Below are 26,258 nucleotides of genomic sequence, written 5' to 3'. Positions count from 1 at the left end.
CCCGAATCACCATGTGGAAGAAGAGCACCTGTTGGCCAGGAATGGTCATGTAAGGGAGAAAGAAACTTCCTTGGTGTTAGGCTACTGGCATTTCTGGTTGGCTTGTTGGTCACCCAAGTTAGTTAACCCTTTATCTGGAATCTCTGTCTTTTGAAGGCACCACATCCAAAGAATATGACAATAGGACATAAGAGATGGGATGATCTGCAGGAAAAAAGGAGTGGGATGGGATAGAGTAGATGATGTCTTCTTCATCCACTCAGAAGGCCGTCTGCAGGGGAGGGTTATGTACCACATTCTGAGCAGGCCAGTCACCAGGAGTTACAAGAAAGCAGCTTCCATCATTATGCAGAAGACAGTTTGGCACTAGCACAGGACAAGATGGCCCGCACAGTCACACAAGAAGCATATGGAGTGTTCAAATGAGGTCTAAGAGACTGAAGGACAGGAAAGCCACCGGGGGTGGGCGTGGGTGGAGATTTAGCATTGACCAGAAGGGTGGCCCCAGGGCTCTGAGAATCTCCCAACTCTTCTCCTGCAATTCTGAGTCTCCCCATCTCCTCCCACTTGGGAAGGGAGGAGAGGAAGACCGAGGGAGAGGGTTTGATGGGGAAGCCCACCTGAACTGTCCCCCCTCCTGGAGCTCTGCCCCTAAGGTGACTGACCCACAATACTGTGAGATCCCAGAAGAACAGGCAAGGCGGGCTCGTCTACACCGAGGAGCCTGTCTTCCCAGATCGCAGGCTCCACAGCTGTTTTCTTCTGAAAAAATATGACCAGAGCCAAGCTCAGGCCCAACAGACCCACTGACAGATGCACAACACCCACGTTTGGTGACTTCACACCAGGGGCAGTGAATCCAGGGAGAGTAAGGGATGAGAAAGAGGCAGGCTTTGAGCCCAAGGAGGGTGGTGGCCCAGGCCCAGGAGTACAGCTCAGAAAGACCACACTGTCCCCAGACAAGCCTCAACTGCTGGAATCAAGATGGAGAGGCCTCAGAGGAGATCTCAGCCAGAGACTCTCAGGCACAAATGCCCTCAGGTCCAGGCAGGCAGATCAGTGAGGTGGGCCAACAGGAAGTGACAAGGGAATGTAGCAAAATAAAAAGTCAAAAAGCAGAAAGCAAGAGAAGAAAATAGAGGCGCCCACCTCAGTAGGCCTTCCATTTGGGAATGAGAAGGCAAAGACTCAAAGAAAGGATGGTCTCCCTGGTGGTCCCTCTGCTTTGAGGATGGTGTGAGGGCAGGGACTCAGGCCTCCGCTGTCCAGGCCAGCAGAGGTGGGGTGCCGGGCACAGTCAAGGCAGGAGTTGGGCAGCCATGGTCGCAAAGAGAGCCGTGATGGGCTCAGGCCTTAGGAAACTCGGACCCCGCACCAACTCTGCCCCCAACTCAGCAGCTTGGGGAGCAAATGCCTTGCCCTTCTCTGGGCCACAAAGACAGTTGAGTGTGTGGTCTTGAATGTCCCTCCAGCTCTGACATCATTCCTGGGAATGAGAAGCTCAAGTCACCAGTGAGACCCTCCTTCTTCCACCCATGTTTCTGATCAGACTCAAAACCTTTGGAGATTCACTTCTCTGTATCTCTTGAGCTCATCCTCTGCTTCTCACCCTCGTGGCCCAGCTTTGATAGAATCCTCATCCTCTCTCTCCTCCCAGGTGACAGCAAGAGCTTCCTGACCACCCTCCTTCCTCCTTGCTCCTTCCCATTCCGCTCGTCCTCAGCTGTCAATGCTACCTCAACAACAGAGTTGATGACATCACGCTCCTGCTTACCACCCTCTATGACTCCCCATTGCATTCTAGAAGCAAACCCAGACTTAACGCGATTATCTTGGGCCCAAGGAATGAGGCTTCATTTTCACTTCTCCTTCAGCTCTCCTCCAACTATCCCATGCCTCTTCAGACCGATTGCTTGCCATTCTATTAATACTTCACACTTGCAAGATTTTGCATATGCTGTTCCCACTGCTTTGAATGCCCTTCCTCATTTTGTATGCCAGGGAGAGGAGGAATCTAGCCCAGTCTAGGCAATAAGGGGGTAAATTAAAAAAAATAATAATTATTGGAGTTCAATTTGCCAACATATAGCATAACACTAGTGCTCATCCCACCAAGTGCTCCCCTCAGTGCCCATCACCCAGTCACCCCAACCCCCCACCCACTTCCCCTTCTACTACCCCTTGTTCACTTCCCAGAGTTAGGAGTCTCTCATGTGCTGTCACGCTCACTGATATTTTCACTCATTTTTTTTCTCCTTTCCCTTTATTCCCTTTCACTATTTTTTATGTTCCCCAAATGAATGAGACCATATAATGTTTGTCCTTCTCTGATTGACTTACTCACTCAGCATAATCCCCTCCAGTTCCCTCCATGTCGAAGCAAAAGGTGGGTATTCGTTGTTCTAATGGCTGAGTAATATTCCATTATATACATAAACCACATCTTCTTTATCCATTCATCTTTCGATGGACACCGAGGCTCCTTCCACAGTTTGGCTATTGTGGACATTGCTGCTAGAAACATCGGGGTGCAGGTGTCCCGGCGTTTCATTGCATCTGTATCTTTGGGGTAAATCCCCAGCAGTGCAATTGCTGGGTCCTACAGCAGATCTATTTTTAACTCTTCGAGGAACCTCCACACAGTTTTCCAGAGTGGCTGCACCACTTCACATTCCCACCAACAGTGCAAGAGGGTTCAAGGGGGTAAATTTTTGGTAGGAATTTAAAATCAGTAACAAACTAAGTGAAACTCAGCCTTCTTTTTATTGTCACCTTGCAACTAGCAAACAACTACAGGGATAGAACACCCGTCCTCACCCAGGCAGACCACTTTGAACAACACACTCCCGTGGAGCATCACTGGAACATGGAAACCTCCATCATCCTTCAAAATCCTGCATCCTTAGATTTCCTTGATTCTCCACCCCAGCCCTTCCTTCTCTACCCCCCAGAGGTAACACTTCTCTCCTCTGGACTGCCTACTATCCTGTGTCACATTCTTATTTTGCTGCTCTCATAATGTCACATTTCCCTTCTGTTTACCAGTCTCTCTGTCCCAGGAGATGCTGAATTCCTTGAAGACAGTGGCTATGATATATATATGCATTCCTGAAAGCTTAGCACAATGCCTCGGATATCCCAGGGGCTCAGAAAAGAGGTAATAAGCGAACAAAAGAGTGCAGTTTGAGCTCTCCGAGCACTGATTTAGGCATGATGGGTTTCCAAGTCACCGCCCAATTAAAAGGCTCCAATTTATGCTTAGAATGTTGCAGGTCAAGTCTTAATGTGCCGGCTGGAGCTCCTCTCCTTGCCGGGACACGACAGGAAGGTGTTTGGGTGGTATTGAAATGACTCATTGCCCCGGTGGCTTAACAGGATTACCAAGGGGCTCACATCGCTCAATGAAGCATGGTGGGAGCCCCAGCAGTGCCAGCCTGGTCAGAAGCTGAAGCTGTTATCTCTGTCGCTGCTTCTCTGCTGCCTGGGGACAGAGGAAATTAAAAGTCACCGCAGTCCGCTAGCTGAGAAGAGAAGGGTTCCAAAGAAGCTCAGGGAGTGCCTCCTCACCCTCACCCTCACTGAATTTCATCCCACTCTCTGTCCTCAAGATCGCAGAAGGCCTTGCTGGAAGGGACTTTGGATAAAATCTGGGTCAATCTCCTCTTGCAGATTGGGGAGCTAACATCCAGAGAGAGGCATCGACTCCTCAAGGCCACACAGCTAATAAGTGACAGGATTGAGAGCTGAGTCTGCACATTTTTGTTCCCCATCCGGTGAAGGAACACCGTGACCTGGAACCAGGCGGGGAAGTATATCTCGCAGGAAGGGTAAATTCATACCTGGCTGTGTTGGTTGATTTGGTTTTCCGTTTTGTTTTACTTTATTTTTTAATGGAAGTGGAAGTCACATAACATAAAAAGGACCATTTTAAAGTCTACCCTTTAGTGGCATTTAGTAGATTCACAACACGCAATCACCTCTATCCAGTTCTGAGATAGTTCACCCTTCCCCCCCCAAAAAACCCCTTACCTGTTGATCAGCTGTTCCCCATTTCTTTGTCCTCCCAGACTGGCAACTGCCAGTCTGCACTCTGTCTCCACGGATTTGCCTTTTCTGGACATTTCATATAGATGGAATCGTAGAGCATGTGACCTGTGGTGTCTGGCTTCTTTGACTTCGTTTAACGTGCTTGAGATCCATGAGCCAGCACTTTATTCCTTTTTTTGTGGCTGAGTAATATTCTAGCGCCGGTATGTACCACATTTGTTCTTTAAAAAACTAGCAAAAAAAAGATTTTACCTATTTATTTGAGAAAGAGAGAGAGAGCACGAGCAGGGGAGTAGCAGGCAGAGGGAGAGGTAGAAGCAAACTCCCCGCTGAGCAGGGAGCCCCATGCGGGGCTCGATCCCAGAACCCCAGGATCATGACCTGAGCCAAAGGCAGATGCTTAACTGACTGAGCCACCCAGGTGCCCCCACATTTGTTCTGATTCACACATTTGTTCTATCACACGAGGTCTGGGCACTGGGGTCCTAACAAGTCCACCAATTTAGTCACATACTAAGGGGTACGCTGCACTCTTGGAAGGCAGGCACAGAGCAAGGGCATCATAATGTCAACGGATGCCTGCCATGGGTAAAACTGCGTGAGGTGCCCACACAGATGGCCTGGCAGTGTGATGTGGGAAAGGACACACATGGAACCCAGGAGAAATCTAGGTTCTGGCTCTAGCTCATCAGATAATCAACCGAGTGTCCTAACACAGGCTCTTCCCTGCCCCCAGCCACAGTTTCCCTCCCTGTAAGGCAGGATAACAATGCCTGTCCTACTGCTCCTTTGTCAGGGTCACCAGGAGGCCTAAGTGAGATATCTGCAAGTGCTCTGTAAACAACTGGTCACTGTGTGAATTTTTATCTCACTAAAACAAAACAAAAACAAAAACAAAAACAAAAACAAAAACAAACAAAAACCACCTCCCCACTAGCTGCTTTCATCTTCCTATAAGGGCATGGTTATTCATAGTGGATGGAGACTTACCCGCCAGCACTCCTTTAGGGTGGGTATGTATTTACTTGAAGAAGATATCTGCACGGGCACAGAAGGGGCTTGAATATGGGGTTACTTTTCTTAGGGGGACTGGGGGAAATCAGTTGCTTCTTGCTCAGGGCAATGAGGCTAAGAAAGAGGGGTGGGAGTGGGTGTCAAGGAAGCCAAAGGCTACCCAGTCCATGATGAGACTCATCGAGACCCTTCGTCTTAAGGAAAGTTACCAAACTCACAATGTTCTGGGTGCAAGGGTTTTTTTGTGAAGACCAAGGAAGGAACTGGGCTTTGCTCCTTGAATTGCTCAGGACAGAGCTGAACATCACACTCTGATGAGAGGGCGTGGGGTGGAGAACACACCTGTGGGCACCCGTGGAAATGGGGCTCCAGAAATCAAAGCTCTTCCGAGGCTTGGCACTGGTGTTTGGGTCAAGTTTAATCAGATCTCCAAGGGCCTTGGCCAACAACTGGGTTGCACAAAATCTATCCCTGACATGAAGGCTGTGCCCATGGGCAGTGCCCTCGATGAGGGCCCTGGTGTCCTTGCACCAAGAATACAGTGACTTGCACCCTAGCACCTCCTGCGGCCCTCACCACTGCAGCCACAGGATAAGAACTGGGAGTTCAGTACTGGTTTGCTTTTGCCCCCAAACAATTGTTGGCTCAGAGGCCCTTATATGACAGCCACAAATGAACAACCTTTGCAAATAAGGCAGGCCCCTGGAATGGCACCCATGTATATTCTGCTGTCAAAAGTAGAGAACTTCTACAGTAATAGGTCTCTCTCTCTCTCTCTCTCTCTCTGGGCCTCATAAACCTCTGCTCTTCTGCTCAGTTGCCAGGTGACATGCTATTTACTGGCTGAGAGCACCAAGCCAGTCAGATCAGTAGGAGACGTAGAGCCCTGTCTGACACAGTTGGCTTTGTACCAGAGGCAACGCTGCTCCTCATGAGGGGGTCCATACCCTTTGGCCAAGTCATCTCCCTTCTTGAATTTGATTCTAAAGAAATCAACAAAAGCACAAAGCTAAATATCCTAAAATGTTCTTTGCAAAATCATCCATAACACTAAGCAGCTGGAGACATAAAAATTGCAACAATAGGTAGAAGCAAGAAATGTATTGTGAATCACCACGATGGCATTTCTGTGGCCATAAAATAGAAATTGGAGCAATATGGCAAGTGATTACAATATTAAACAAAAACACAGATTGTGGATAGTATGTGCAATATGATTGCAGCTACATAGAAATGTGTATGGAATGTGCACAAGAAGATTGAGGGGCTATGGAAAATAAAAATTGCCACAAAAGATGAAAGGACCACAGGTAACTTTTTCTTTAATATTATCTTCTCCATTATCTTCTTAGTGTTTCAGTAGCTTCACACCTGTATTCTTATCCAGCTGTTTATCTACATCTGCTTTCCCCGCCCAGCTAGATTTCATACATCTGTCTCCATCAAGACATTTATGGTTCTGTTTGTGCTGACTTGTTCCTACCTCACTTACCATGTAGATCCTTCTGCAAGTGAAACCCACATGGTATTGGGCAAGAAGTGCCCAAACAATAATGTTCCAGGGTGCCGTTGCTTGGGCGATGTTTAATTGATATTGTCACTGGGCTTGCAAATGCAGGATCCATTTTTCAGTTTGGACTCTGATCAGGAATAGACTCTTCCCACCAAGGAGGTTTTAAAGCCCTTCCCAGCAACCAGCGTGCAGAGACCAGAGCTGCCACAACTGATGACTCCTCGCTGGAAAGAGGCAGCTCCAGCACCATCAGTGAACAAGTCCGTGTCCCTGCATGATAAGTGAACAAGACAGACTCCCTGTGTGATCAGTGAGCAAGGCGATACTCCAGCATGATCAGTGAGCCGAGCAGTGCTCCAGCGTGATCAGTGGGCAGCTGCGGCGTCAGTGGAGCTGTCAGTCCCAGGGTGAGCAAGCACAGACTAAGATTGCCCTGTGATCAGTAAGTACAGGTCGAGAACAAGTGATGGGCATTTCAATTCAGCTCAGACCATGAGGAATTGGAAAAGTATGGCCCAAAGAAGAGGAGGCTAACCCCACAGAGATTCTTTCTTTAGCCCTAGCAACCTATGTGCCAGATGCCCCTTAGAGACTTCCTCATCTGGCACCTGAACTCAGAATTCAGGCTCTGTATGATTTGTTTTCTATAAGATCATGCAGGGGATGGTACTTAAATCTCATTCCAGAGAGTGTACTCAGGCAGCTTCGGCACATCGTCATGAAGGGCTGGGCTCCACGACATCAGAGATCACTCCATGGACACCAGGATCAGGTGAGGTCTGACATCTAGAATCAGCTTCAGCGTCCCAAGCCAGCCAGCCGGGGATAGCAAGTAGCCTTCGAGAATTTTGATTGAACAGGCCTGCCTCTTTCTGAATCAGCTATGCGCACTGGAAGAGAAAAGTCCTTATGGAAAGGCTGCAGAGGAGATTTGCTCATATGGCATTTCTCTGAATTGAAGACTGAACCTCAGCGATGATTGAAGTGGTGGTAAAAATTAAAAGGTATAGGGAGAGTCCTGCTTCATGTCACAGGACCCTCCGCATCATCTAAATCCAATATTTGAAACTCACTTTTTAGAGTCCAGAAAATCTCTCACCATAAATTGCTCACATATGAGCATTTAAACAGGAAGCAATCAATTCACGCTCATCAAATTGAGCTCATCACGCTCAATTCACAAATTCAAAATGAACTCCACCTACTGCAGGGTCAAGAGAGCAGTCAGTGCCCACTATGACTGGCCCCAACAGCACTTGAAATCCTGGGATCTAGGTGGCCATGTGGAAAGCTGGGCCTCCAGACGACCCTGGGAAGGGGAATGTGAACCACCTCCCCACCCCCCCACCCCGCCACAGCTCTGCTTAGGGAAGGAGCACTTTCTAGGAAGTAGAAAAGGATGCCTCTGCCTCCAGTCCCTCCTGCACCTGCCATCAGGTCCCTCCTACACCCACTGTGAGGTCTCGCTGAGTGAATCACAGCAGGGGTCACAGCTCTCTGAGGCTTGGACCTTCGGTGGCTGCTGGCTCTCTTGCACTTGAATCTCCTCTTCCCTCTGGCATCCAGAGCCTCTAGACGCTGGTGCTAAGCCATCTTCCAACCTTAGCTCCCTCCTGTCCCAGCTCTACACCCCTAGCCGTGCCCATCTCTCCACAGGCACCCAGCAAGGCCCCAGCTTTCTCATCATCCTGGGCTGGCTCTTGCCAGCCACTCCCCCATTTTCCAAATGTCACTCTATCAACTCAGCTTTGCTTCACCCCAAGTGCCATCTCTTTGATAAGACATTTTCTGGTCCACTGTTCTCTGTGTACACCTCTTCAAGAGGACTGTCTCTCTTGCCTCCACCCTAAGAGCATCTTTTCTGTGTTTTTGCCGTGACTTATTACTTTCTCCAGATTTGTTCATCGTGTGCTTCATAGAGCTTTGCCCTGGACAGCACCCTCGGTGGTGGGGGCGGGGGTGCTTGTGGCTGACACGCAAGGGGTCACCTGTAGATGCTGGAGACTTACTTGAGGGAGCAAGTTCATGGTCACTAGGAGAGCACCGCCGGGCTGAAGGTTGGCCACATTTCTTCCAGATGCAGAGCTGGCCTGGCTGACCTGTTTCCTTGTAACTCCAGGGTTTCGTGTATCTAGGAGTCTATGAATAGGCAAAGCAAAAGGCCACACTAAGCATCTTTTCTGCTCCTACCATAATCTCGGGTTCAGGGACATCCCTTAGGGACCAATGCTTTAAGTCAGCCCTCATGGCATGCTGTGGGAAGGCGCTCCGTCCAGGAGCTGACTAATGCTGACAGTCTCTTCTGTTGTTGCTTTCTGGGCTGCCTGTGTTTTTCCTCTGGCTCTGCTGCGACTCTCAGGCCCTCTGGCCTGCCGGACACAGGTAAGGAGTCCAAAGAGAGTCGCCTGTCCCCTGGGGGTGCCCTAGCAGCTCTTGCCCTCCAGGAGGGAGGTAGAAAAGGCCCCCCACGAGGCTTCCTCCTTGCCCCGGTCTCAGATCCTGCCTTTCTGCCCCGGACAGGGCCCAGGGCTGGGCGTCCTGTGGTCACAAGGAGGAGGAGAGGGACGAGGGTGCAGGGAAGGGAAAGAGAGCAAAGAGCGATCTCTTTACTCAAGCATCCTTCAGGGAACAGAGACGGAATTTGGCTTGAGCCTGCTTTCTGGGTAATCCGGCATCAAACAGCAATGAGGCCTGGGACCTTGCCAAGTCTTTGTTTTGTTTTGTTTTTTTCCTTTCCTCCAATCAGCCCAGGGCAGTGGGGAGCGGGAGGGTGTGGTGGGGCAGGGGGGCCCGCAGGCCCTGGGGGCCGGGGGACCGCTGAGCCCGCAGGAGCGGCCCCTCGAGCCCTCCCCGCCGCGCAGGGGCGGGTGGCACCCGGGCCCAGCACCACAAGGGCAGCTCTGTCCTGTGGGCACAGGGCTCCGTCCCAGCCCCACTGGCGCAGGGAGAACAACATTTCCTTATAAGGCCCCGCGCGCCTTGCCAAGGCTGGACGCTCCGACAGACTGTAGCTTTCCATTCTCCTTGCCCGGCTCCACTCGAGGCCCTGAATGTAGCCCTTGTTGTCAGGCCCCTCCTCTGCTCGGCGGCCCCCACCCCACCCACTTCCACTCCCTGCCAGGGCCGGCCCCACCGAACAGGATAAACAGCCCGAGGCCTCTCCCACGCAGGCCTGCCTCAGCTCAGGCCGGCTGGAGGCAGCACAGGGTAGCAGAAGGAGCCCCGGGCCCCAGGCTCAGAGGCCCTGCAGGCCCCTCGCCGGCGGGGCCACAGCCCAGGTCCTGACTCCTGCGGGCCGTCCCCTCGGCCTGGGAAGCACCCATGCCAGCCGCCACAGGGTCTGAATTCTTTGCATTGCATTCAAAGCCCTTTTGAGTCAGGCTACCTTGGCAGCTCCCCCAGGGCCAGGTCCCCCAGACTCCTCCCCTCGCCCCCTGGCCCCCTGCACCGTGTTGGCTCGGTGCAGAGGGAATGACCCTGTTCCATCCTTCCCAGAAAAGAGGAGTCCTTTCTTTCTCTTCCCAGGTCCTGTGCACCACTCTTAAAGGCTTTCCGTTTGGCAATTACAGTGATTTGTTTACTCGCCTTTCCCTTTATCTGATGATAAGCTCCTTGAGGCTCAAATGGTCTCTACTTCCTCTTTATATTCCTGAGCTCTCTCCCACACCAGGCTGCGTGCAAGGTCATTGTGTGGACGCCTGCATATGTACCGTGTTGGGCAAGCTCAAAAGAGACAACCGATGTGCAGAGACTTCGTAATCAATAAGGTGTGGAGGTGTGGTGTGCCTGTATCACGCTACCCTCTACCCCAAATTCTCCTCTTTATTATCCCAGCATAACCCCTTTCCCTGTCTACCCCGTTCCACATCCTGAATTCCGTGCTCACCGTAACTCCTCTGGGTCTTAACATCTGTCACGAAGACGTGACTGCCTCTCCATGCCAGTGTCAGGCCTAGAAGGGCCTTGGGAAATTACCCAATGGTCTCTACACTAACATCTACACGGATGTCACCTGGCCACACAAATGGATTAAGTGAAGGGGATCCGAGCCCTGGACCCCACTTCTTTCACCATTTATACATGCTAGGTGCCCACGGCATTCTCAGAAAAAGGAATCCAGTAGCCTTAGAAGTTAGAAGTACCCTGATTAATCCAATCTCAACATTCGACAGCTGAAGAAACAGACTTCCCTAAAAGAAAAGTGGCTTTCCTGACATCACATGAGTCACACACCTAATCCAGACCACACTTGGGGTCCCTAACTCTGGCCCACCAAAGCCCTCGCCCCCCTCATACGTGCCTACTTTGGGCAGACTGATGATGAAGGAAGCTACAAATCTTGTCAAGCTGAGTTCTTATAAGTCTGGGATGTGTCGCGTTCCAAATAAAGAATTTCAGTCTGAACCAGAACAAATCTTTCTGAAATGGAGATTCGGCAAATTTTCGGGTCAGTGATTTGCAAGCACAGCGCTGTGAAGTACTATAGTGAGACTCTATTCCCCATGATCCTAGCAACAATTTTAAAGAGAAAAATCTTATCCCAGGATGAAATACCGTGTTCTCCATCCACAACTCATTTTCTCAGAAATGGTGCTTGTAGAAGGAAGCCCATGGTTGATCACAGACTGCCTTCTAACACTGTTTGATACAGAGCCAAATTCAGGAAATAAGGTGGTCTGCCCTGGGCTCATCCAAGAAGACTGAGTTTCTTGAATACTAAAAAAAAAAAAAAAAAAAAAAAAAAAACCCTCACTATAATGAGGCTTCTCTTAGAAGATGCCCAGGGGTAGACACTGCCCAGAAGCAAAGTATACAAGGAATACTGGGGCCAGGGGATGGGAAACCAAGCTCTGCTCCCAACTGTACTGACTGTAAAACCGAGAGCAAGCCGGCTGTCTCTGTAGGGTCTTACTTTTGTCCCCCCAAAATGGGAGTAATGGTGTCTCCAAGATCATTTCCAAAGGCAATGAAAATTAGATCAATTACAATTATGAATATGAAAGTGCTTTATGAATGATAACAAAGAAACTATGTACCTAAATAAAGGCCAGTTATTAATAGGCAGTGCTTCTCCCCTTGAGGTTGTTCTTATGGGTAGAGAAGAGAAAATAACTTCCTTTTCCAGGATCCGGTAATGTTTGCTCCATCCTCCAGCTCCCTCATGGCCACTGGCAGCTACACTATTGCTGATCACTTTCCAGGAAATCAAGAGAGGGGTGGGGCTGCTCTTGCTAAGAAGTTGCTTCGAGAAGCTGGAAAGCAGACAAAGGGAGCCATTCTCTCACCCTGTGTATTCCCCTCCCCTTTCTTCCCAGGTACAAAGAGAAAGGTTTTGCCAAGTCTAGGCTCTGGACAAACTCTGGGTGAATTGGAGAAGTCATTTCTCTTCTCTGAGTCTCCATTTCTCTGTACTTAAAATGAAGAGGTAGGATAGAATGGTATTAAATTTAGGGGTAACAATGTAATTTATTGCCAGAAAAGAGAGACTTTTGAAAGTGAAGAAAATGTATTATTAATAATTATACCAGGATGACCACAGCAAATAGGACTACTCCAGGCAAACTGGATGTACAGATATTTTATTAAGACTTGTTTCAACTTGCACTATTACCAGGAAAACAAAATGCCCTCAAGAAGAAGAAATTTCAGTTCCCTTGGTGTTGTCTTGGCCACATTGAACTTCTGACTAGTTCTACTGGTTGTTTTTACACTGTTCTCGGTCACCAAGGGCAAACTCAGTAGGAAGTCACATATATAAAAGAGCCTGCATGTCATAAAGCATTTCTATATCCTTTATTCTCCATGCAACAGCCTTATGAGGCAAGCATACAAAGATGTCAATCCCATTTTTAAAGAGCCCTGAAGAAAATCAAGGATTTGTTCAAGGTCGTAGCACAGAGGGAAGCAGAGCCTTGTCCTGGACTCTCAGCCCTGTGCTTGTTCCACTGGGGCCAGGTTAGGAAAAAGGGCACTTAATTTGCAAATACTGACTGGCGTTAGGTTGGCCACCTTCCATTCAAAAAGTTCCTTCTCTATCTATAGCAGTGATACTGAAAGTGCAATAAAAATTTCAGACTGCCCCCTGCCCCAACATTCTAGAGCTTGAGATTTAAGAATCAGGTAATTTTTTTTAAATTTATTTATTAATGAGAGACACAGAGAGAGGGGGGCGGGGCGCAGAGACATAGGCAGAGGGAGAAGCAGGCTCCATGCAGGGAGCCCGACATGGGACTTGATCCCAGGTCTCCAGGATCAGGCCCTGGGCCAAAGGCGGTGCTAAACCACTGAGCCACCCGGGCTGCCCAAGAATCAGCCAAATTTACAAATGAGAAATCCAAAGTCCAGAGAGAGGGAGTTGCTGCGATTACCCATCATCCATTTGGACCTACATCCAAATGGAATTGAGATCCCTACGCTCCTCTTTTAGCATTCTTTCCATACTAACTAAACACAAATATGCTTAGGGAAGTAAACATAACTTAAGTCCCTTCACCACCTTCCACAACTCATGAGTTACCTTTAGGTTTTCTCATGTGGAAAATCGCAGGCTAGCCTTTGCTTCCTCTAGCTTGGAGAAGTGAGACTTAAGAGTATATAAGTCTTGGGCATTGCATCAGCCGCTTATTTCCCTTCCCTGCATTTCCAGTGAAGATCAAATTAAAGGAAGCTTCTTCACGGGCAAAGCTTGCACAATTCAAAACATTTACCGGAGTCCTGAGGGCAAAACCAAAGGGAACTTGCCCTGTGGGGAAAAGGGCCTGGAAAATGAATAGGAGGCTTGGATTTGAATTCTGGCTCCGCTATGACTTTGCAGGACTACCTTGACCAAGTTATTTCCCCTCTCTGGGCCTCAGCTCTTCAGCTGAGAAATAAAAGAGTTGGATTAGGTAATGTCTAAACATCCTTCCAGCTCTAACAAGCTACAAGGATCCAAATTGTAAATGTACATGTTTTGGAAAGGAGGGCTGATCGAATTCTTTTCTGTCCATGAGCCTCAGAAGAGTCACTGCCCAGGAGAGGTTTTGTCATCACTTCTTGCTGGTGGGTATTTCCTGCCCCTTTGCCCTCTGCCCTTTGCTTCAGTGCTGATTAGCACAAGTAACTACTGGCGCCAGCTAAAGGTGGCAAAGGGACTAGTAACCCTCTCCAGTACCAACCAGGGGTGCTGAGTTAAATCAGATGTATTAGCCAAGTTGCCTAATTGGCTGGGTCCTCATAAATTAATACAGCTCTGGCAAACTTTGCTCAAGCCCGATCATTTCTTTCCTAATTTATTACCTGTGTTGAGATCATTGCTGCATATATTTCTCTAAGGAACTGTAACTACAAGGCAAAATAATGACTCCATGACATTCATTGATGTCACTGTTTGAGTCCAAGTGTCCCTGAAGATGGAGGTAAACTTTCCGGAAGACAAGGCTTGTTTATGATACTGACAAGCGACAACACAGCTTTTGATTCTGAGCTGAAGGTCCAGAGCCAGGATGCCCATTCTGTCAGTCTTCTTTTTAAGTGGGAGGTGAAGCTGCTTGGAGTCAAATTCTCTGTTTCTACTTGCCTAGCACCTGCTCTCTTCTCATACAGAAAGTTCTTATTCAGTGCAAAACCCATCCCATGTGTTATGTACAAGACACTCTTCCCACATAGCCAAAGAGGCAAGCATTTATCCTGGGGCTGGTCCCCATGGAAAGATGAAGACTACAATAAAGGTAAATGTGAGACCGAAGTCATTCCAATTCCTCATAATGACGTTTCCACTTTCAGGAAGGATGATTGCTTTTCCCTGTTGGGTTTACATAGTTGATAGGATGTAAGTCTTACAGGTGACTATCTGCCCATATATGGAGGGAGCTGGAGAGATGGAAACTTGATGATACCCTCTGAACCCCTGGATACCGCTAGGCCTAATGCAGGGCCACTCATAGACTTTTTGATTACAAAGCTACTAAATCCCCTCTTTGGTTTAGGCTGGTTTAAGTTAGGGTTCTGTAATTTGCAACCAAAAGGAATCCTGACTCGTATTAGCTTTGTATTAAATTCTGCATAGAACCTTTTACTCTCAGAGCTAGAAGAACTACTAATGCATTCAAGTCCATTGTTTAGAAAAACTGAGAGAATCTGCTCATGGTTACTCAAGAAGTAACAGGACTAGATCTCTGAATCAGTCTAAAATATCCCTCAGAGGTCACTGAGTCCAATCGTCACGTTGACCCAAATGTCAGTTCTACAGGATGAAATGCAGAAAAGAACATGAACTTCAAGCATCATTCTTTTCAAGAGTCTTAGGAATGCTGGAGCCTTGAGCCTCCCCAAAATGCTCTGACCCTACATTTGTGTATCCTTTAATTTTTTCATAGTACTTTTATTGCTATTACATTTCTAGAATGAAATGCCTAGCTTCAAACCTCCTCCACTGGTTACTTACAAATTGTATGAACGTGGACAGGTTACTTACGACATTGCGCATCTATTTCTTCATCTCTGAAATGGAGATGGTAAAAATAGTGTTCACTTCATAGATCTAGTGTAAGCACTGGCAAAATTTAGGTAAAACATTCAGCCCAATGGCTGCCATACAGAGCTCAAGAACTGTGACTGTTACTATTAGCTTATGATTTTTGAAACAATACTAAAACAAGAGATCTAGATAAGAAAGTCAAGGACCAGAGAGTAAAAAGGACATGCCTTAAGGCAACACAGTAGTTACTGAAAGAAGCCCCAACTTACATGATTCTTACTTTGTTCTTTTCTGGGATGGGGGAGCAGAGGGAGAGATAGAGAATCTTATGCAGACTCCCCACCCAGCATGTGAACTCATCATGCGGCTTGATATCATAACCCTGAGATCATGACCTGAGCCGAAATCAAGAGTCAGACACTTAACCCACTGAGCCACCCAGGCACCACTCATGCTTTAAATTGTATTCCATAAACCAGTTGGTCATTTCAGATTATGTTCACTTGTTCACGCATTCATTGATTCTTCTATCGTTGCTTCATGTGCTCATTAATTCAGCAAATATTTCCTGAGAACCATAGGTTCTTTCCAGCCTTAGGCAAAGGCAAGGGACTTCTTGTTTTTAGGTACCAGTTTCCTCAAGAAATTGGTCATGATATTTCTATCTCGGCTCCTTCCATAGCAAGCTCTTATTTGCAGTCCTGAGTACTACATGCATGGAGGGTACAAGATGTGGTCATGTTGCATGCCTAGAGGGGTCCACAACCAAATGAGAAGAACAAATACAAATGATGTGTACTTGCTCTACCATGCTGGAGTACAACACATGTCACTTGAACAATGTTTCTTAAATAAATTCGATGTGGCTCCCACATGCCAGGGTTGATAGGAAAGTTGACCTCTGGCATATTCTGAGGGGCTCTCTCCCTGCCCTCGGAGAGATGACCATGTATAAGAGCTTCAAATAGAGTTGCACACTGGTGGCCCTTGGGCCCAATGAAGCCTTGCAAGTGTTTTGTTTGGCCCACAATGTTGTTGTTTTTTTAATAATTAAGTCAACTTTTAGCAGCTGGGAAGTTTCTCATTAAAAGTCAGTCTCCTCTTGAAAAAGCATAAGATCGAGCAATGCTGGCCTGACATCTGTACAATGGCAACTGACATCTTAGAGCTTTACTTTTTCAGAGGGGATGCATTTTTCCCCAATTAGAGGTCAACCTTTGACTTTATCTTTAACTAGACTGTATGAATTCAGGGAAAATGTCCATCATGGCAGCTTTCCTATCATGTGAATTTTTTCCCCCAAATGTTTTGGGGGAGTCTGAGAGAGGAACCGAATATTTTTTTGTAATAACCTGAAAAATACACTTTAGATTTGTAAATGTAAGTTTCTGGCCTTTAATTAGGTATTAATCTTAGCCTAGCCAGGGGCCAGCATGCTTTGATATTTCACTGGGAGAAATGTTTCATTTCCAGACAGAGACAAATCACTTACATATGTTATCTTCTTTTCCCCCAAAGGGCATTTGAGTTTGTGACTCTGGATCTTACTGTGATGTACTAGTGACCTGGCTCTCTGAAGAAAAGTGTCCTGATGTGCAGAGTTTGCCACATTCCACGTGGAGGTATGCCAACCATGGCCAAATGCAAGAATGGTCTCCCAGTTGGCTAGCAACGTTTCTGCAATTTTAGGAATTGGCCAACTGGCTCTTCTGACCCAGTATAAGCAAACTCAGCACACTAGGTCTATCTGATTCCAGAATATGGGAACATGAAAATGTTGTTACTTTCCTCTCTGAACTCTATGGAGGAATCAGAAGAAATAACGAAACATGAGCCATGCCTGCCTTGAGGAGAGTTTTGGTCTAGTTCAAGAGACAAAGCTAACACCTTAAAAAAACTTGTTTTTCGAAAAGAATCAGTGCCTTCTCCAACATTTCTGCTTGAACATCCAATAAGAATATCAAACTCACTAAATCCAAAATAGGTTTTTTAGATTTCTTCTCCAAGCTGTGCTGTATTTCCCCAATATCCTCATTTCAATAACTACTTCCACCCAGTTCTCACGCTAAAAGATAAGGAGTCACCCTTGATTCCTTCTTATTTCTCAACCCCCTTGTTCAACCCAGTCTTATATATCCACCTCCAAAATTTGTTATAAACCATTTACTGCCCTGCATCCCCCTGCAATAACTCCTCTCCAGCATCCACCCCTTTTTTTTACTTCTGCCCCCAGGTTTCTAAGTTCTCCACTCTCTCTCACCACCCACCCATGCCAGTAAATTTTTCTTCTAAATCCCCTGGGCACTCCCTATGGTTAGCTCCTTCTCATTCTTCAGAGAGCTGTTTGCATGTCACCTCCTTACAGAAATCTTCTCCTCCTATCCTACCCTATCTAAAGTAGCTCCCTCCCTGACCAGCAATTCCCCATTCCATTGATCTCTTATTTAGCACATACTTTGTCTACTTGTTCATGCCTGCCCCTTCTTGACACACACAAATGTAACTTCTATGAGAATAGGAACCTCTAATGCCTTGGGGGTTTTTTGTTTGTTTTTCTTTTTTGGATTTAGTTGATTTTATTTACAGCTTCTTTTTTTTTTTTTTTTTTTTTTACATTTCAGAGCATTACACAATTACATTTTCCCATTTTCTGACCTGCAAACAGATACCTTAAATGGAAATATTTTTTTAAAAATTATCAAATTAGGTACATCCAAAATGCAGTGATTATACATATGACAATTCACAAAGTGTAATTTACCAGGACGCATCCTAAGAATTTAGTAACAGCCAGTCAGGAGAAATCTGACCAAATTTAGCAATCCACTATTTACATATCCAAAGACAAACCTACCTAAACTCCCAAACCAGAAACTTGAAAGTTTTTGTTAAATCCCCATTGGACAAAAGAGAGTGATGCTTCAAACCTTGTCAGCCTTACAAGTCTTAACCCCAAATACCGGGCTATTTCCCCAGTTTGCACCTGAATAGCAAGCATCAGTTTGTCAAACACCTAAGTATCAAAGTCTTGCGCCATTATGCACATAGAAAGGCTAAGTGTTCATTAATTAAAAAGCAAGTAGTCATTAAATATCCACACTAGGTCCCTAATGCCTTGTTTTTACTTTATGTCTTCTGCCTAGCATAGTGCTTGACACATAGTAGGCATTAAATAAATATTTGTTAAGTGGATAGATTAATAAGCAAATAAATGAATCAAAGAGAGGAGGTGAGAAGATTGACATTTCAAAATTCCCTTTTGGCTCTAACATTTTGGGAATCAGTGGACTTATGATTGTAATTTTGTACCTTCTGATGTGGGTCCAGCTCTTGAAGTAGAGCAGAAGTTAGTGAGGAGGCAGATAAATAAAGGCACCAGCAATCAGCAGTAGTCAGAGGTGACTCCCTGGAAGAAATGGCAGATACACGGGGCTTTTCCAGCCTTCATAATTATACCAAAAAAAAAAAAAAATCTGTCACTTTACAAAAATTTCACCTTAATCTTTAGTTTGATTGTCAAGTACTCTATTTCAAATGTGACCATATTTATAAAAACTTGATGGACACACTTTTCAGGAACATCTAGTTTCTAAACTGTCCTGTCCTTAAGTGTGTGTGTGTGTGTGTGTGTGTGTGTTTATTTGGTTTAATTTGACACAGATAAGAACACGCAGAATTTGCCCAGAGGCCTGAAGACTCGACCCCCCTAGCTGGCTTGATATCTGAAGGAAGGATCTGTTCCACACCTCAGAGAAGACCCACTTAGGACAGGAAGTGAGTCATCTGTGTTCCACAGAGGACCTATCACAGTTTGGATTATACTAAATGTGAAACAGATTAAACTGGAACGAAATCATGACATATTTGCTCCCTCCCACACTGTGGGATATCTCATAACCTCCTGGTACTTTACCCTGATACTTTCAAGGCTGGAAAGGTCTTTAGAAATCACCTGTCTGACCCTTTTAGTCCATGGAGGTAAACTGAGGCCCAGAGAAAGGGGTGCCTTGTCCAAGTTCACACAGCATATTTAGAGCAGAGCCAGCATCAGATTCCTGTCCTGAATTCCTGTCAAATGTCTTATAGAAATGTATACATACAAGCCGGTGGTGGTGTTGTTGTTGTTGTTGTTGTTGTTGTTTTTTAGAGATTGAAAGAGCCAAAACCCATGAGTGGTGGAAGGGGTTGGGGAGGGGCAGAGGGAGAGAGAGAATTCCAAGCAGGCTCTGTGCCCAGTGCAGAACCCCACACAGGGCTCAAACTCATGGCCCTGAGATCATGACCTGAGCAGAAACCAAAAGTCAGATGTCTAACTGACTGAGCCACCCCAGCACCTCAATTCAAGCTGCGCTTTTAAAGAGAAAACTTATTGTAGTCTTTGGTTTAACCATTACTAGTAACTTGATGAACTATCTGTTGACTATTTGTAATTGAAAAATAAAATGGTACCTAGTGACCTCTAGTCGTATTGGGTCCTGAGACATCCCAAAGGAATCTGACCAAAAACATTAAAGGAAGTCTTCATATGATGAAATATAAAACAATACACACAAATTTATAACAGGAGGTAAATGTTAGTTTAACTCTCAGCAAAGAACTATGTCATTTTAAAAAACAACAAAAAGAACCAATTCTTTTCATTTTAATCTCTGTAGTGGTGATTTAGAGACCATCTCTTGCAGTTTCATCACATTTGTTGGAGGTGTGAAAGCCATGGAAGGACACACGCCAACCTGTTGAACTGTTACACATGAACTCGCAGAAACTGCGGAGTATCTATAATCTGAAGAAGAGAGAACGGAGCTTGTGTGAGTTTTTTCATCTGTCAGATGAGCAGTTGGAGTTTAAAGAGTCACAGAGTTTCAGGACACATACACTTAAGCATCTTGGTACCTGACAGGCAGACAGGAATCGCTTATTCAGTCCTTATATTTAGTCTGAAAAGATGCCTCCTGGCTCTCTCACACTGCAGGAAGAATTGAAAACACAAGCTCAAAAAAAAAAAAAAAAAAAAAAAAGGAAAAATAAACACAAGCTCACTCTTCACAGTCCCCCAAAACTCACCCTCCTGGATCCATCTTTCACCACATCCCCAGCATCCATGGGCCCCTGGTGTCATAGAGAGAGCCCTGAGCCTGGAATCAGGAGCCCATCCACAAACTCAAATGTGAATCAGCATCAGAACCTCAGACCGGTGTTTCTCACACTTGAGGTGTCTAGGAATTGCCTGGGGTGCTTTCTGAAATGTGGACTCCTGGGCCTACTTCCAGAGCATCTAATCTCGTAAGTCTGGGATTGCTCCCAAGAATCAAAATTTTAACCAGCACTCCTAGCTGATCCTGATACTAGAGGTGGAGCAAACATACCAACACCCTGCCAGCTGCAAGAAAATCTTCCTCTGTTCTCTGAGCCGTAATTCCCCTTGTGTGGAATGAGGACGCTGAACAAGCATCATGCCCAAGATCTCTTCCTGGTTTAGACAATGGAGATCTTATGACTCGGGAACCAGCTGGGCTCCTGCCTTGTTTTGGGTTACCCCAGTAGCCCAAACGGGCTCCATGCTTACACAGCATTTAACTCAGTATAGGTGTCCATTCACACTGAGCATAGAGTGAACCGTAAAGGGGTTCAGGGGCTCCCTGCTACTTCCTCCCCACCATGCCATCCACAGTGCGCTCTCTGTGACTCACTCCCTTCATGACTGCAGACCCTCAGATGGTACCTCCCCACCACACCATCTATCCTCAGGCAGGAATGTCTAGGAAGTGCCTAGCTCTCTATACCCCCTTTCTTGCCTTGGATCTAGAGCCCATCGCACCCACCCCCTCAAGCCCACTACGAAGGATGATGCTCCAGATTAACCAAACTGAATGACACAGAAAAAACAAAAATCGAAAAGAGAGTGATTTCTTTAAAGACAAGGGATGCTAGGCAGAGGAGATTTGGTTTTTTCTTTAAGGTATTCTAATGACTCCCTAAAGCCAGTACAGAATTTTTCTTTAACATTTGTAAACCTTCAAGACTGAGGACACAACTGTCATAGTTTGGCCCCAGAAAGAGGTTGTTCCCAGCCTCTGGCTCTCCTAGACAATGGATCTTCTAGTTCTTTCTAATACCCTGAAGCTATGACACTCTCTGGCCATAGCTTCTCCTACCTATAATTGTAAGTTCTTCCCCACTGGGCTCAGGTGTACTCACCAGACCCTCCCTAAGGTCAAAAGACTTCCACAATCACCTAATTACTTCTACATCTTAACTCTGGATCCTTCTTTTAACCCACTGAGCCATCCACGTGCCCCATTGGACCCTTCTTTTGAAGATCTCTTGAGTCTTGCATTTTAAGTTCCAGTAAGTTACTCAGCTTTGTTTGTTCATCTTCTCTCAACACTTTACTCCCATACACTTTCAGGTGTAGGTGGTAAAGCTCTTGACCGGAGCATAGAGCTCAAAAAGAGCACAGTCAAGACAAGTTTATTTAGCTCTTATCTGCTAAGAGTATACACTAGCCCTCCAATCTCAGGTAGAATTATTTATGATATGGTCTATCTATTTATCTATCTACATATAATATGACATGTTTTAAGGGGAAAAAAATCTAGAAATTAGGGTTAAAATGAATCAGCATTGTTAATAATTAACCCTGGGGTTAAATGGGGGTATACCAGAAATTCACTTTCATTTCCATTGTTTATGAGTCAAGGAGCTTCTAGTCAACAAGAGATATCCAGTGTTCCCAAACTGAGCTGATATAATATCAAAAGGAAAAAACAAAACAAAACAAAAAAAAAAACAAACAAACAAAACTGGACATGTTCATCAGCTTCTTTGGCTTTAACATTAATTAGTAAATGGACGCTTTCTGTTTGACTTTTTGAAACTGAAAATGTTTTGTTTGGTTTTTTTTAAGATTTTACCTATTTATTTATTCATGAGAGACACAGAGAGAGAGAGAGAGAGAGAGAGAGAGAGAGAGAGGCAAAAACGCAGGCAGACAAAGAAGCAGGCTCCATGCAAGAAGCCCGATGAGAGACTCGATCCTGAGTCTCCAGGATCATGCCCTGGGCTGAAGGTGGCACCAAACCGCTGAGCCACCCGGGCTGCCCGAAACTGAAAATGTTTTAAAGACACACTTTGTTGGTTTTGCCATGGACATCAATTTTCCTTCTTTCGGTCACAGCACCACTCCATTTCTTTCAGCAACACCATTCACCATCCCAGTTCCTAGACCTTTGCCAGCTCCAGGGGTAGGCTTAGACCAAAGTCAACCAGAGACCACCTCCCTTTCAGCCACCTAAATTGTTAACTGACACTGACCTTTGAGAGATAAGCCCAGTACTCTTGAAAAAGTTAGAGAAGAAATGGGTCTTCATGTACCCTTGGGTTGCCACCAGTCATATGGCTGCCACATGGAGGGTGCCTGAGCATAGCTCCAAAAAAGAGGGAAACAAAGATGAGAGATGAGGAGCAGAAGTGACAAATGCTCAAGTCCCTTGGTTGTCAAACCAGAAGCAAGCTCTTTCCCCAGTAATACCCTCCCCCCCTTTATTTTTGCTTTAGTCTGAGTTGGGCTTTTTGTCACTTGCCACCAAATGACTCTACTTCCTTCTCACCCCCTTACTACCTAAATAGATCTCTGGGCTCCAGAAATCCCTGGTTGGGAATCATTAACCAACTACCAAGGAGATCACAGACATGTGTCTGTTAGAGCTGTACAATCTAAATCCAGATCTAATTCAAATTGGCTCAACCTCAAATTCCTCAGGTCACTGATTCGTGTTTATTAGCACCTACCATGTACAAAACTCTCTCAGGATCTGTGGCAGCCAGAGGACAGCCAGCCTCCACCATCCTCAAAAGCTGGTATGAAAACTAAGAGGAGGACCGGGGAGGGACAGAGTCTTCTAGACAGGAATCTGGGAGAACTTCATAAAAGAGAATTTACTGGAGCTGAGTTTTTTTTTTTTAATTTTTTTAAATTTATTGAGAGACACAGGGGGGCGGGGGTGGGCAGAGACACAGGCAGAGGGAGAAGCAGGCTCCATGCAGGGAGCCTGACGTGGGACTAGATCCCAGGTCCCCATGATCAAGCCCTGGGCCGAAGGCGGCACTAAGCTGCTGAGCCACCTGGGCTGCCCTGGAGCTAAGCTTTTGAAGGGACTGAGCAAGTCACAGCTGATCTAGACCAGAACTCAAGTTCTGCCTCTGGGTCCAACATTCAACTTGAACCCAACAGGGGCGAGTACTACTGCAGTCTCACACCTGGAGGACTGCGCTGCTCCTATTGGTCCTCCAGGCCCCACTAATGGATATGTAGGGGCCTTGGGTGGAGATTGTGGCTCAGGCCACCCAGAGGTACATTGGGGGAATCATAAGACAAGGGCTGTGTGCCTGTAAATTCACTTCAGAACATCCAGGAATTGTCAAACAGTTGGATATCATAGAATGACAAAATGTCAAAGCTAGCAGGGACCTTAAGAATTAATCACCCTGCTCATTTGACAGATAAGAGACAGAAAAATGGAATCGGTTAAGAACTTGTCCGAGAACTCTCCTGCAGAGTCATTCCCAGGCCCAGGGCTCCAGGACTTTGACCAGCTAAAAGCAGATATCATCATAATTTTGATTCCATCCCTGCAGGAGTGAGAGGAGGAGTCTGGAACTGAATTTTGATAGAAGCTGCCTTTTATCGCAGATGGCTTCCTGTGCCTTGCCTTGCTTCAGCATATCCCTTCATTTTACCGTGGAATGAGCCTCTCCTGGGACTGAGTCATGGAGGCCGAGGGAACTTTCACTGGCTCTTATAGCCAATGATGGTGTTTCTTAGGCTTTTTAGCCAATAACTATAACATCCCCCATTAAAAAGTCCCAGCTGGGGATGCACTCCTCCCTGAGCTCCACAGGGGCTCCTAGTGAAATGTGGATGCCATCCTACAACGGTAGCTTGGGGATCAGGTCCCATTGCTTGCCAAGACACTCCTCCAGAGTCTCTGAAACATAATACATCAAAGAAATAATTATTCTAAATACAAAAAGGAAGGCAGGGTATACGCCTATGGGAAGGCTTTTAACCAAAGCACATGAAGGGCCCTAGGGTAGGGTGAAAAGGGAACTGCTTTATTTTCTAATAGTCTTTGCTTTCCATGGTGCATTTTATCATTCATATCCATTTTCATATGACTCTTTTAAAAATCTTGTGAAGGAGGCAAGACAGAGTTATATTATCTCCACTTCTCAGATAAAGTAACAGACTCAGAGCGGAAGCAACCTGTCCCCTGTCACCTAAGAAGTAGCAGAACCTGGGTGGTCACAACCCAGCCTGACTCACTAGCAGTGGGCACTCATTTTACAACATCTCCTTTCTTTCTGGTCCATGGTCAGGTCTGAGTCACCACCAGGGCTGACAAAGGATAAGAAACCTGGAGCCTTTGCAGGAGTAACAAAGGAGCTGAGACGGGAGGGTCCCTTGTCCTGCTTCATGGGCCACGCCTCATACTCAGAGCAAAGCTACTCCTTTTTTAAATCTCTGATCTTAGTAACAGGCCTGTCTAGAGGAGGTAGTGTTATATAATGGAAATTAGCAACAGACATTGGGTGATGAATGAATGAACAGATAAACGAATGAATTTGCTCATACATTAATTTAGTGCACAAATTATGCTGATTTGCTTCAGCCAGGCACTGAACCTGGACCTGAAACCACATCTAGGATCTGGGCTCTGCCCCAGGGAAACACACATTCTAGTAGGGGAAGAAACAGACATGCAGACACACCATGACGGAAGCCGGAGTGGGGAGAGGTAGATGCATCAAACCTGCAACCCTCTCTCGGCATGAGCTCCCCTAGGGTGTCAGGGACCAGCGTGACTCAGCTTCTGGTCCCTATCAGACATTACACTGGGAGCATCTGATATCACCAGTCAGTGCTTGCTGAATAAATTCTCCTAGAGGAGTTGTGAAAGATTCTGCAGTGCAGGGGACCTGTGCCATGTGACTGAGTCTGCAAAGCCTTCAAGCCACCCATCCAAGGTGGGACAAGGACCCCAGCCATTATAGCCTTCCCTGGGCGCCATGCTAAGATTCATCTGGCCCCCGAGTCCTCTCTCACCTGCCACAGTTATCTTAAAAGGTGGAGTAAGATCAAGGCACAAGGAACATCACAGTCACGGTAGCCCTGCTCATCCATCAAGGCTGGAACACTTCACCTTGAACAAGGGAGATAAGAAAATAAAATAACGCCTGACACAGCCTTATCACCTGATAATACAACCTCAGTTTTTTCCATTAAAATAACTGAGAGCCATAGTCCTGTACTTTGACTGATAAAGAGATCACAGGAAACAAAGCTATTAATTTTTATCTCTGCTGTGCAATAGCACATTTGAGTGAATACAGTATATCCAAGGGGAAAAAATACTTTTTCTGATGGCGGAAGTTGGATATGAATTTTTCCTCCTCCCATCTTTCATTTCTTTTTTTTCTTTTAAGATTTATTTATTTATTTATTTATTCATGATAGACACAGAGAGAGAGAGAGGCAGAGACACAGGCAGAGGGAGAAGCAGGCTGCATGCCGGGAGCCCGATGCGGAACTTGATCCCGAGACTCCAGGATCGTACCCTGGGCCAAAGGCAGGCGTTAAACCACTGAGCCACCCAGGGATCCCCCCATCTTTCATTTCTCTCATATTCTTCATCCACTAACCTCCGGGAATGTTTAATCCCAATGGCTCTGGCTATGCTGTAATGTTATGTCTCTGTCCTTGCTCTACTGCCATCCTTGGAGGACTGAGTACAAATATTTAGAAGACAACTTAAGGAACTCAAACTAGTTAATTGCCTCTCTGGTCCTCAATAGTCCCATCTGTAAGGTGAGGACTTAGACAGTTGGCCTCTGGGGGTGCCTGGGTGGCTCAGTTGCTTAAGTAATCCTGACCCAGCTCAGGTCTTGATCTCAGGTAGCCAACTTAAAAAAAAAAAAAAAAAGACAGTTGGTCTCCATAATCCCCTCTCAGCTTCAATACTTCAGTATCCCATGACTGAAGGGGACATAGAACATGTTAGTTTGATGACAAGCGCAGTCTTTCTAAGCATGAGGGTTGCCAGGTAACAGTAGAACCAAGCAATTGGTACAATCCATGCCTCAGGGGCCCAGCTTGGGTCTTTGCCATTGGTGGGAAAGTCCACAGGGCCCATGAACATGTGTAGCTGGAGCCCACATCTCCCTTCC

At 46.2% G+C, this 26,258-nt stretch overlaps 1 long non-coding RNA gene across 2 annotated transcripts in view; it reads right to left on the bottom strand.

Moving 5' to 3' along the window:
- Window positions 1-2,680: 2,680 nt before the first annotated feature.
- The window catches only part of LOC121477256, a 64,355-nt gene continuing 40,777 nt past the window's right edge, over window positions 2,681-26,258 (bottom strand). The window contains exons 2-5 of one of the 2 annotated variants that reach the window (XR_005984166.1): window positions 8,584-8,713; window positions 6,554-7,464; window positions 4,030-4,278; window positions 2,681-3,481 (exon numbers count right to left, since the gene is read on the bottom strand). This is a non-coding gene — a long non-coding RNA (uncharacterized LOC121477256). Of the gene's footprint in view, window positions 3,482-4,029; window positions 4,279-6,553; window positions 7,465-8,583; window positions 8,722-26,258 lie in introns of those variants that run through there. The other variant, XR_005984165.1, reaches the window with a different exon arrangement.

Source organism: Vulpes lagopus, chromosome 17 (assembly GCF_018345385.1).
Source record: "Vulpes lagopus strain Blue_001 chromosome 17, ASM1834538v1, whole genome shotgun sequence".
Lineage (NCBI taxonomy): Eukaryota > Metazoa > Chordata > Mammalia > Carnivora > Canidae > Vulpes > Vulpes lagopus.
This window is presented reverse-complemented; position numbering and strand designations above follow the sequence as displayed.